This window comes from Oncorhynchus gorbuscha, linkage group LG06 (genome assembly GCF_021184085.1).
Source record: "Oncorhynchus gorbuscha isolate QuinsamMale2020 ecotype Even-year linkage group LG06, OgorEven_v1.0, whole genome shotgun sequence".
Classification (NCBI taxonomy): Eukaryota; Metazoa; Chordata; class Actinopteri; order Salmoniformes; family Salmonidae; genus Oncorhynchus; species Oncorhynchus gorbuscha.
The window spans coordinates 85,759,385-85,772,905 of NC_060178.1; the positions used below are offsets into that span (position 1 = coordinate 85,759,385).

The 13,521-nt window shown below is 41.2% G+C and overlaps 1 pseudogene; it reads right to left on the minus strand.

The window, feature by feature from the left end:
• The window catches only part of LOC124038463, a 961,073-nt pseudogene that overhangs the window by 817,034 nt on the left and 130,518 nt on the right, over window positions 1-13,521 (minus strand).

Here is a 13,521-nt window from a genome sequence, read left to right on the forward strand (position 1 = left end):
TGACCTAGCCAAACATAGAGAATAAATAAGGATCTTTAAGGTCATGGCGTGACAGTACCCCCCCTCCCCAAAGGTGCGGACTCCGGCCGCAAACCTGAACCTATAGGGGAGGGTCCGGGTGGGCATCTACTCTCGGAGGGGGAGCCCCCACCGGGGATCCGGTGGGGGCTCCTCTAACTGGGAGTCTCCTCATTGAAAACATCCGAAGTTCTTCAAAGGTAAATTATTTTATTTGAATGCTTTTCTTGTTTTTGTGAAAATGTTGCCTGCTGAATGCTCGGCTTTAATGCTATGCTAGCTATCAATACTCTTACACAAATGCTTGTGTAGCTATGGTTGAAAAGCATTTTTTGAAAATCTGAGATGACAGTGTTGTTAACAAAAGGCTAAGCTTGTGAGCCAATATATTTATTTCATTTAATTTGCGATTTTCATGAATAGTTAACGTTGCGTTATGGTAATGAGCTTGAAGCTATAATTTCGCTCCCGGATACGGGATTGCTCGTCGCAACAGGTTAAAGATTTAATGTCTATTGGGGACAGATCAGAGCGGCACCAAGTCTCAAACCTTTAATGGTTGAGTGTTTAGCCATGTCGCTTAATCTGTTTTGCCTAGTGATGTTACGTTTGACACTGAAGCTCTGAGGCATGTATCATAAGTGCTAAGCAGTGTGTCGATGCTTGTATCACTTGATCAGAAGCACGTGATCAATGACATCCAATGCTTTGCTTTGTCAAACAACCACCTGATTGGTTTGATATTGGTTTTGTTAGAAGACAAAAATGTAACCCTGTGCAGGCGTTATGGCATGTGGGAGTCATCTATAATAATTTGGCTGGTCTAAATGATTTTGACCAGCAGGTGCCATTAGTGTAGAACGTGTTGATCAAAGCCTTGAGATATGAACCAAGTTTTGACACAATTGACTGGAAATTCTCAATGCTTTATGTATCTTTGTTTCCCCATCACTACCAATCCAATGTATTTACAGTAAAATGCTGTAAAATAGCAATATTATGATTCCAGTATAGGTATGTACATGTTTTAGTATTGTATTGTAATCACTGCTCTGATACTACAGTAACGTAAAGAAAGATGGTGCCAAGTTACTGTGATTATTATAGTAAAATACTTGGCATTAGCCAGAAACGGGCAAACAAACATCAAACTGCGCCTTTTTTACAACTACAAAATACCTTGAAGGCCAATGTATACTTAACTTCAACAACATTCTCAGTAAGTTACAGAGACATTTTACTTGCTATGTCTGTGATGTGTTTTTTTAATCAACCTTAGTTTAATGCACTGACTGTAGGTCACTCTGGACAAGAGCGTCTGCTAACTGACCAAAATCTAAATCTAAATGTAACAATGAACACTTGCAAAGCCCATTGCTGGATATTATTAAAATGTGGCCTTGTTTTGTGGCAGAGCTCATTAGAATAATACCCAGCAGTGTGATTTGCAAGAGTTCATTTTTTACATTTACATTTTGATCATTTAGCAGACACTCTTATCCAGCGCAATTTACAGTCAGTGCATTAAACTAAGGTAGATTAACAAGAACATATTACATTCATAGCAAGTAAAAAGATTATGTTATCGTTATTTAGAATGTTTTTGTAGTTAAGCGAGCTACTTGGTATTTGTTTTATATAAATACACTACTGTTCAAGTGTTTTGGGTCACTTAGACATTTCCTTGTTTTTGAAAGAAAAGCAAATTTTTTGGTCCATTAAAATAACATCAAATTGATCAGAAATACAGTGTAGACATTGTTAATGTTGTAAATGACTATTGTAGCTGGAAAGGGCTGATTTTGTTATGGGATATCTAAATCGGCTTACAGAGGCCCATTATCAGCAACCATCACTCATGTGTTCCAATGGCACATTGTGTTATCTAATCCAAGTTTATCATTTTAAAAGGCTAAATGTTGCTTAATCTGTTTTCTTGAAATACTTGAAACTATTGAAATATGTATATCAAATACATACAATATAAATGCTGCCCACAATGTAAATCTGCAACTGTGTACTACTGTTCTTCCAGTAATGCACTGTAAATTGTAGAAATACAGCATGTTTCTGTTGAAAGGTATAGTAGTAGTATTATGCTGGAAGTTTGTGTTTTCAGGAAAAGTCCTGCAAATCTACAGTAAAAAATACTGTTTTTTACTGTAAATGTACAGTAATATCCTGGCTACTGTGCTGCTAGTAATTTACTCTAAATATTACAGGATATTTTTTACAGTGCACATCTTATGCCTCATTAATCTGATACGAAACTCAGAAATGTCCGACTTGCTAACTGGTTGTAGTTGAACACTTGCTGCATTCAACAAGTTAGCAAGTCGGATATTTCAGAGTTCAGACAAGCACATGAATGCGACATTACGCAATAGTCACACAAACACACACACACACACACACACACACACACACACACACACACACACACACACACACACACACACACACACACACACACACACACACACACACACACACACACACACACACACACACACACACACACATGACAGTGTCAGTTGTGTGTCATCCTTTGACTAGCGTGTTCACAGAATACGCACCTCATACCCTGCCTCCTTAAATCACACAAACACACCATGCCCCCCCCCCACACACAGATTATCCTGCAAACAAACAAACAGACTAAAGCATGTGCTCTCGGACACGCAAACACAAATCGTTTACCATTCATTGATTCAAGTTACTACATTAACAGTCAAGAGTTTCACCACTTCTCCTTCCCTTGCTCCATTTGTAGATTGATTGTTATTTTCTCCCCTCTTTAGTCACTTTCAATCTAACACCCAGCAATTAAAATCAATCGGCCATTGGATTGGCCTGCCTCTGAGGAGCCCATATAAGATGGCTGCCTGACAGAGGGCAGACAGGGATTGAGTCCCAAATGGCATCCTATTCCCTATATAGTGCACTACTTTTGACCATTGCCCATAGGAAATGTAGGGAATAGGGTGCCATTTGGGAAACAGACTCTGATTTGTCCCACACAGACACTTAAATTATCTTATTTTTTATTCTCTCATTGGTGCTGCTTCTTACCTCATGCACACACACACACACACACACACACACACACACACACACACACACACACACACACACACACACACACACACACACACACACACACACACACACACACACACACACACACACACACACACACACACACACACACACACACACACACACACACATGCAGACACACACGCACAAAAATACCACTACCAGGCCACTGTTGGCAGGACATGACACACAGGGGAGGACATGTTTACGCTTTGAAATACTACTGTCATCCATATAAAGGGGAGATGGTGGAGGGGGGAACAGGGGAGCAATATGTGTGTGTGTGTGTGTGTGTGTGTGTGTGTGTGTGTGTGTGTGTGTGTGTGTGTGTGTGTGTGTGTGTGTGTGTGTGTGTGTGTGTGTGTGTGTGTGTGTGTGTGTGTGTGTGTGTGTGTGTGTGTGTGTGCATGTGCATGTATGGTGTGTGTGTGTGTGTGTGTGTGTGTGTGTGTGTGTGTGTGTGTGTGTGTGTGTGTGTGTGTGTGTGTGTGTGTGTGCATGTGCATGTGTATGTGTGTGTGTGTGTGTGTGTGTGTGTGTGTGTGTGTGTGTGTGTGTGTGTGTGTGTGTGTGTGTGTGTGTGTGTGTGTGTGTGTGTGTGTGTGTGTGTGTGTGTGTGTGTGTGTGTGTGTGTGTGTGTGCGTGTATGGATGTGTGTGTGTGTGTGTTTGTGAGTACGTTTGTGTATGTGTCTGTGCGAGGGGGTAGTATAGGTAGGACAGAGGGAGCTATGATGAAGTGTAAAACTGAGATGGAGGACATAATAGAAAAGATAATAAAAGGTGTGAAGGATTATGGGTAGGTGGTGGCGAGGGCCATTTCACACTGAAATTCAATCTGCTTCGTGTGGAGAAGAACTACACTCACTGTGTTGTCCACCCCCCCCCCCACTCGCTATCAACACACACACACAAACACAAAAACACACACACACCGATGCTATATTGCTATTGATCAACAGCAGTTATCAGACATGAGAGAGGCATGGTACTGCCTGCGAGAGCACAGAGAGAACAATTCACTATATCACATAAAATACATCATAAAACGCACAGGGAATCTCATTGGAAAAGCAGACTAAAAGCCACCAATATTGATAAAATGCCTTGGTGTCTGTCCAAAATGACACCCTATTCCCTATACAGTGTAATACTTTTGACCAGGAAGTGCACGATGTAGGGAATAGGGCAGAATTTTGGATGCAAACTAGGATGCACCACAGTGGATTGCAGTGCAGTGATATGAGAATCCACTGGAATAAAAATGTATAACTTATAGTTATATTCTATACTGCTGTCTTGTGTGTTGGAGAGTGTTTGGTTTGATGAGTACAAGTTTTTCAGTCAAGTTTCACATTACATTTTTGGACTACGACTAGTCGCCTTTTTTTTCAATTTCCGCCTAAAATGACATACCCATATCTAACTGCCTGTGGCTCAGGACCCGAATCAAAGATATGCATATTCTTGATACCATTTGAAAGGAAACACTTTGAAGTTCGTAGAAATGTTAAATTAATGTAGGAGAATATAACACATTGGATCTGGTAAAAGATAATATAAAGTAAAAAAGCTTATTTTTTATTTTTTTTGTGCCATTATCTTTGAAATGCAAGAGAAAGGTCATAATGTATATTATGCCAGCCAAGGTGCCATTTTGATTTTGGCCACGAGATGGCAGCAGTGTATGTGCTAAATGTTTGACTGATCTAATGAACCATTGCATTTCTGTTCAAAATGTTGTATCATGACTGCCCAAATGTGCCTAATGTGCCTAACAATAGCAGGGTATTATTTCACTGTAATATCTACTCTAAATTGAACAATGCAGTTAGATTAACAAGAATTTAAGCTCTGCCAATATCAGAAAATGTCTTGTTTCTTACTACCACATGCTAATCACATTATCCTATGTTAGCTCAACCAACCCACGGTGGACCCACTGATCCTGTAGAGGTTTAACCTAGTTCATTCACAGCCAAAGAATTCGCTGTTTATAACTCTACCCACACAAAGCAACACCTGGCCTGTGTACTAATCCTTTCAGACCCCCCTCAAGCTCTGGAGCTCCATCACTCCCCTGGTGACCTGAGCTAACCACACTAGCTACTGTAGCTCCCTTCTAGCATCAGGCTAAATCCAGCTGGAGTCCTCAATGCGAATGATAGATTCTAGCGCTTTTGGGAGGTAAAAAAAGAGAAAAAACTCAATTGTAACTGATTCAGTCCATTTTTTAAACTGTTTTGGGAGAAAGGGTAGATGGAGGAGACGAGGGGGAGGCGAGAGGGAGGGAGAGAGGGTGGGAGGGTATTTAAATTCTTCCAAGAAGTTCCCCAAAGCTTTGGCATGCATATTTCTGCAATCCAAGTCCATCACACACACATCCAGGCCTAAACAGTCCCACGGAACCCTGCTGCCCCCGGCCCAGTTTCTCTGGCTCTGGTGTAGTAATTGTATGGGAACGCCTGTGTATTAATTACATTTATATGGATTTCTTCCCCCAAGCCATATTAATAGCCTCTGGTCTCCCATGTATGGAGATAATGGTAATGAGATTCAATAAACTATTAAACTGTTCACTCCATGCATCCACAAACTATTACAAATATATCAGCTCTTCACTCCATACACCCACAAACTATAAAACATATATAAACTATTCATTCCACACACCCACAAACTACTAGAAACATGTAAACTATTCACTCCATAAATCCATAAACTAATACAGGGTAGGGGCGGCAGGGTAGCCTAGTGGTTAGAGCGTTGGACTAGCAACCAGAAGGTTGCAAGTTCAAATCCCCGAGCTGACAAGGTACAAATCTGTCATTCTGCCCCTGAACAGGCAGTTAACCCATCCTTCATTGAAAATAAGAATTTGTTCTTAACCTACTTGCCTAGTTAAATAAAGGAAAAATAAATTACAAACATATAAACTATTCAACACATACATCCACAAAATATTACAAAAATGAAAACTATTCAATACATACACACAAATATATGAGCTATTCACATTTACAAACTATTCAAACATTCACTCCATACATCCACTAGCTATTATGAATATTCACAGAGCTCATAGTACACTTTTTAACAGTCAGCTTAAAACTGAAAGGCAGAGTCAGAGTGAGGGTTGTGTACTAAAAACGGCTTGTCGATAGAAATTGTTAGTTGTAATGCATACAACTGCAAGTTGTCATTCATAGGATAGGTAGTCAGTGTCAGTGTTAATGTTACATTTGAGGGAGGGTGTGGATAGCCATTAATACCTGTAATGTGTAATGAGGTGTAAATGAGATAATATATACAGTAACAGTCAAAAGTTTGGACACACCTACTCATTCAAGGGTTATTTTTTATTTTTCCTATTTTCTACATTGTAGAATAATAGTGAAGATATCAAAACGATGAAATAAAATATATTGAATCATGTAGTAACCAAATAAGTGATAAAGAAATTGAAATATATTTTATATTCTTCAAAGTAGCCATCCTTTTGCTTTGATGACAGCTTTGCAGACTTGGCATTCTCTCAACCAGCTTCATGAGGAATGCTTTACCAACAGTCTTGAAGGATTTCCCACATATGCTGAGCACTTGTTGGCAGCTTTTCCTTCACTGCAGTCCAACTCATCCCAGACCATCTCAATTGGTTTGAGGTCAGGTGATTGTGGAGGCCAACTCATCTGATGCAGTACTCCATCACTCTCCTTCTTGGTCAAATGGACTGTACACAGCCTGGAGGTGTGTTGGGTCATTGTCCTGTTGAAAAGCTAATGATAGTCCCACTAAGAGCAAACCAGATGGGATGGAATATCGCTGCAGAAAGCTGTGGTAGCCATGCTGGTTAAGTGTGCTTTGAATTCTAAATAAATAACTGACAGTGTCACCAGCAAAGCACCCCCACACCATCACACCTCCTCCTCCATGCTTTATGGTGACAACCACACCCACACAGATCCTCCGTTCGCCTACTCTGCGTCTCACAAAGACAGGGCAGATGGAACTAAAAAGGACAGATTTCCACTGGTCTAATGTCCATTGTTCATGTTTCTTGGCCCAAGCAGCAAGTCTTTTCTTCATATTGGTTGCCTTTAGTAGTGGTTTCTTTGCAGCAATTCAACCACGAAGGCCTGATTTATGCAGTCACCTCTGAACAGTTGATGTTGAGATGTGTTTGCTACCTGAACTCTGTGAAGCATTTATTTGGTCTGCAATTTCTGAGGCTGGTAACTCTAATGAACTTATCCTCTGCAGCAGAAGTAAGTCAGGGTCTTCCCTTCCTGTGGCGGTCCTCATGAGAGCCAGTTTCATCATAGGGCTTGATGGTTTTTGTGACTGTACTTGAAGAAACTTTAAGAGTTCTCAATGTTCCGTATTGAATGACCATCATGTCTTAAAATCATGATGTATTGTCATCTGCACATCTATTACTCCAGTATTAATTGCTAAATTGTAATTACTTCGCCACTATGGCCTATTTACTTACCTCCTTACCTCCTTACTTAATTTGCACACACTGTAAACAGATTTTCCATAGTGTTATTGACTGTACGTTTGTTTATCCCATCTGTAACTCTGTGTTGTTGTTTTTGTCACACTGCTTTGCTTTATCTTGGCCAGGTCGCAGGTGTAAATGAGAATTTGTTCTCAACTGGCCTACCTGGTTAAATAAAGGTGAAATATCTATATTTTTTAAATAATTTTCTTTGCTTATTTGAGCTGTTCTTGCCATAATATGGACTTGTTATTTTACCAAATAGGGCTATCTTTTGTATACCACCCCTCCCTTGTGACAACACAACTGATTGGCTCAAATGCAATAAGGAGGAAAGAAATTCCACAAATTAACTTTTAAAAAGGCACACCTGTTAATTTAAATCTAATCCAGGTGACAACCTCGTGAAGATGGTTGAGAGAATACCAAGAGTGTGCAAAGCTGTCATCAAGTCAAAGGATGGCTACTTTGAAGAATCTAAAATATCAAATATACTTTTATATGTTTAAAACAAATGGTTACTACATCATTCCATATGTGTTATTTTATAGTTTTGATGTCTTCACTATCATTCTACAATGTAAAAAATAGTAATAAATAAAGAAAAACCCTTAAATGAGTAGGTGTGTCCAAACTTTTGACTGGTACTAGATAGATAGATAGATAGATAGATAGATAGATAGATAGATAGATAGATAGATAGATAGATAGATAGATAGATAGATAGATAGATAGATAGACGTTGAGAGGAGTAGTAGTGTGTGTGTGTGTGTGTGTGTGTGTGTGTGTGTGTGTGTGTGTGTGTGTGTGTGTGTGTGTGTGTGTGTGTGTGTGTGTGTGTGTGTGTGTGTGTGTGTGTGTGTGTGTGTGTGTGTGTGTGTGTGTGTGTGTGTGTGTGTGTGTGTGTGTGTGTGTGTGTGTATGTGTGTGTGTGTGTGTGTGTGTTTATAGGTTTGGAAGGTGAGGAAGATGAGTCCTACCTTGTTGTATTTGCAATCTCAGAAGAACTTGGTCTGGAAAGATGATGTCCACTGGTGTCTGATTCTCCTCGCTTTCTATCACACACTCAGCATCTATACTCTTATTCACGCTTGAGAGAGAGAGAAGGGGAGAAAGAAAAAGGGAGATAGAGAGAGAGAGAGTGTTGGTTAGTGAATTCCCACAGGGATAGATTGTGTGTGTGCTGACCTTATCGTTGAGCTGTGTCGATATCAGTTCACGATCATCACCTCTGTCTGTCTATATGTGAGGGTACAGAACCAACCCCACACACACGCACACACCAAGGTATGGGGTCAATGCAAAGGTGTGCTGGCGGGTGGGCAGAGAAACAGAGAAACTCAGCAGTAGAAAATAGTAGAAATAGTAAAAATAGTAGAAGTAGAAAGACAGCTGTACTGACTGTGTGTATTGGTGCTACAGAGACACAGAATAAGGGTTGTTCCATGTCATTCCATCAAGCAAATGACACCCACCATCTCAGATTGTTCTGAAATCGTTAAATAAGATCAGCATTCCGGAAACATTATTTTGTTGAAATATAATTTGATTTCTGAGGAAATTAGGTTGTGGATTGCACCCAGATTGTCTATTTGAATTTATAGGATTAATATAATATTCAATAATTACAATATCTCATCAGATTTGGACCAAAAGCCATCCACGGACACCCTACTCCTCACTCCAATCCCACCATCAACAACGAGTGTATACTATCAGTTCTCTTGGAGTATTGTTTCTTCATCCTATGTCATGTATTCTCAGTGAATCTCTGTCTCTTTTTTTCTTTCCTGTTCAGATAAATTTGTAATTGAAGTTGTTCGGTTTATGTCCAATCTCACAACCTGATATTGCCAGGTTCTGACCTCTGACCTCTGTTCCTGCTATTAGGTAATTGTTTTTTTAAAGAACGTTAGTTTGTTTTAGAAAATATTTAGGACTTATTTATTTCTTGCCACCCACTCTAAAACTAACTGCAGCTCTTTGTTCAGTGTTGCAGTGATTTCAGTCACTGTAGTATATTACTTGTATAATGTTGAGTCATCTGCATACATAGACACACTGACTTTACTCATGTCAGTAAAGATTGAACAAAGTAAGGGGCCTAGACAGCTGCCCTGGGAATTTCTGATTCTACCTGGATTATGTTGGAGAGGCTTCCATTAAAGAGCACCCTCTGTGTTCTGTTAGACAGGTAACTATTTTTCCATAATATAGCAGGGGATGTAAAGCTATAACACTGAAGACTAACCAAACAGCCCCACAACATTTTAATCGTAAATGTCTCTCAGCCAATCATCAGTAATTTGTGTAAGTTCTGTGCTTGTGTAATATCCTTCCCTTATAAGCGTGCTGAAAGTCTGTTGTCAATTTGTTTACTGTAAAGTAGCATTGTATCTGATCAAACATTTCTTTCCCCAAAAGTTTACTAAGGGTTGGTAACAGGCTGATTGGTTGGACCCCGTTGCTTGTCATTGTGGATAGACAACAATACTTTTTTCATCTCTTCCACACTCACTTTATGGAATTCAAAATGACAATACTTGTCTTTCATAATTTGGTTGCTGTCATACCTGGTCCATAGACTGCTTACAGGGAAAGAAAACCAATATTTAATTTTGTAATGTGATTGAACTATCACTTTAACAATGTGGGTGTAGGGGATTCCTTAAAAAATATCAACTAATAGCAGGAACAGCACCATCTAGACGTCAGAACCCGGTAACATCAGGATGTAAGATGGGACATAAACCCAACAACTTCAATGACAAATTTCTCTGAACAAACAATAACATCACCATTATTCACTGAGAATACATTACATAAGATGAAGAAACAATACTCCTAGCCGCAACTCCATACAACTTGTCAAAGACAGAGAACTGACACGATATGCACGTTGTTGGGGTGGAATTGGAATGGATTGTGGGGTGTGAGGTATCCATGGCTTTTGACCATTTCTTTGGAATGCTCATGTCTATCTCATTGTTAGATCAAAGGTTAGTCCAAATTGGATGTTAGGTAATATATTTATTGAATATTAAAATAGCCAATTTGGTTGCAATCAATTAGCTTAATTTCAACAAATTAATATTGCACGAATTCTTATCCGATCTCTTTCTAACAACAGAAATTATTTTCAGAACAATCTGAAATGGTGGGTGTCTAAATCCTTTGAGGTGGAACGAACGAGAAGGAAAACTGTGTAGTGTGCTTTGCAGTATGGTGTCTTGGCAGAGATGAGGGTGACTGTCATCAATCCGTTGGCCTTGCACAGACTGCAGTGACTAAATACGAAAAACATGTATTTTCTCTCTCTATCGCTCACGTTCACTCTCACTCTCTTAGATATACTCTCCCTCTGTGTCCCGCTTGAACTCTTTTTTCCTCTTCTTCTCTGCCTCCAGCAGCCAATACAGTACATATATTTTACCCCTCTCTCTCCCTCTCCCCTATCTTTTACTCTCCTTCTCCCTCAGTATCCCGCCCTCGCTCTCTCTCCCTCTCCCCTATCTTTTACTCTCCTTCTCCCTCAGTATACCGCCCTCGCTCTCTCTCCCTCTCCCCTATCTTTTACTCTCCTTCTCCCTCAGTATCCCGCCCTCGCTCTCTCTCCCTCTCCCCTATCTTTTACTCTCCTTCTCCCTCAGTATCCCGACCTCGCTCTCTCTCCCTTTCCCCTATCTTTTACTCTCCTTCTCCCTCAGTATACCGCCCTCGCTCTCTCTCCCTTTCCCCTATCTTTTACTCTCCTTCTCCCTCGGTATACCGCCCTCGCTCTCTCTCCCTCTCCCCTATCTTTTACTCTCCTTCTCCCTCGGTATACCGCCCTCGCTCTCTCTCCCTCTCCCCTATCTTTTACTCTCCTTCTCCCTCAGTATCCCGACCTCGCTCTCTCTCCCTCTCCCCTATCTTTTACTCTCCTTCTCCCTCAGTATACCGCCCTCGCTCTCTCTGCCTCTCTCCCCTATCTTTTACTCTCCTTCTCCCTCAGTATCCCGCTCTCGCTCTCTCTCCCTCTCCCCTATCTTTTACTCTCCTTCTCCCTCAGTATCCCGCCCTCGCTCTCTCTGCCTATCTCTCAGTCAAAAAATAAGGACAGAGAGGACTCTTCCTGAAGAGTGGAAAGTGGAGCGGTAGAGCAGAGGAAAGGACGAGAGGAGGAGAGGCCTGGGGCGATACACAAACAGGATCAACACTTCAGCCAAAAATACAGCAGGCTGTATCTCTCTTAGAAACAACCCAGGAAAAGAGAGGGGAGAAGAAAGAGAGGGGGGATGGAAACAGAACTAGCAAGAGAAAGAAGTAGTGTGAAAAACCCAAGGTGCAAGAGAGAGAGAGTGAGTGAGGAGAAAGATGGCAGTCTCACCCAGGCATGGGGGGGATTAGTGAAATCTAAGCCCCCTCTCTGTGCTGCTCCTTTTGGGTTTACTGTCAAATAACAGCCCTTGGCTTTGGCCTATATATTGCTGCTGAGAGAGAGGCTGTTGGAATGTTCCTTAATTTCATTCTGAATTAAATTAAGGGGTGGTTTGGAGAGTCATGTCTGGGAACTCAAACTGGGAACAGAGGATGTGTGTGTGTGTGTGTGTGTGTGTGTGTGTGCTTGTGCGTCTGTTCGTGTGAGTATGCGACTGGCGAGTGTGTGTGCGTGTTGTCAAATCTACAACTATTATCTTCATAAACAACTTATAAAATTGTAGTACATAAAAGCATATTGTTTTGTAATTGACCTGTATTTTCCGTTCTGATTTCTATGAATGTATCTTTTAAAGATAAAAGACAAACAATAAACCAACAACATATGTCCTTCACCTAGACACAGTTGAAGTCAGTGCACTAAACATTTAGTTAAAGATTGCCTGATTAAAACGCATTTAGAGAGGAGTTGGGTACAAGAGAGACACTGCAGAGAGTCAAACTCAAAGCACTAAACAATTACCTTGCCAGAGACTACAGGAACATTACCATATTAAAGGGACTGGGACACTTGAGGACAAAGATAATGATGGTGGGATGAAAATAGCTCACACTTTAATTTGGACACACAGACATGCAAACACACACACGCATGCACGCACGAGCCGCACGCATGCACGCACACACACACACATAACACCTATAACATGTATGCTGAGGTGTGTGTGCGTGTGTTCATGTGTGTTTGTGTGTGTGAGTGTGAATGTCCAACATAGTTTCTGCTCATTCCATGACAGCATCACTGTCATTGTCAACAGTGACATGGCTGAACTTGGAGAAACTTTCATTTTCAACTGCTGGGGAATCTCGCAGCTCTGCCCTTCCAGCCATGGTCGCGTGCACATGGATGTGTGAGTGGTTTTTGTGTGTGTGTGTGTGTGTGTGTGTGTGTGTGTGTGTGTGTGTGTGTGTGTGTGTGTGTGTGTGTGTGTGTGTGTGTGTGTGTGTGTGTGTGTGTGTGTGTGTGTGTGTGTGTGTGTGTGTGTGTGTGTGTGTGTGTGTGTGTGTGTGTGTGTAGAGAGATGGAGTTCAGTGGCATGGAACTGATTGCCCTGCCAAACTCTGACAATTACTATATGGGCGCAGAGACATTGCCACTGACGCGCACACACACACACACACACACACACACACACACACACACACACACACACACACACACACACACACACACACACACACACACACACACACACACACACACACACACACACACACACACACACACACACACACACACACACACACACACACACACACACACACACACACACACACACATAGCCTCCAGACGTCTGACCCATACACCTCTCCACTGGCGTGAGACGGATGTGAGAATCCTGTTCCCTGCTGACTGGGTTCACGGGAGCAAACACACACACAGTCTTACACACACAAAACTTTCACTATCCCAATATAACCTGG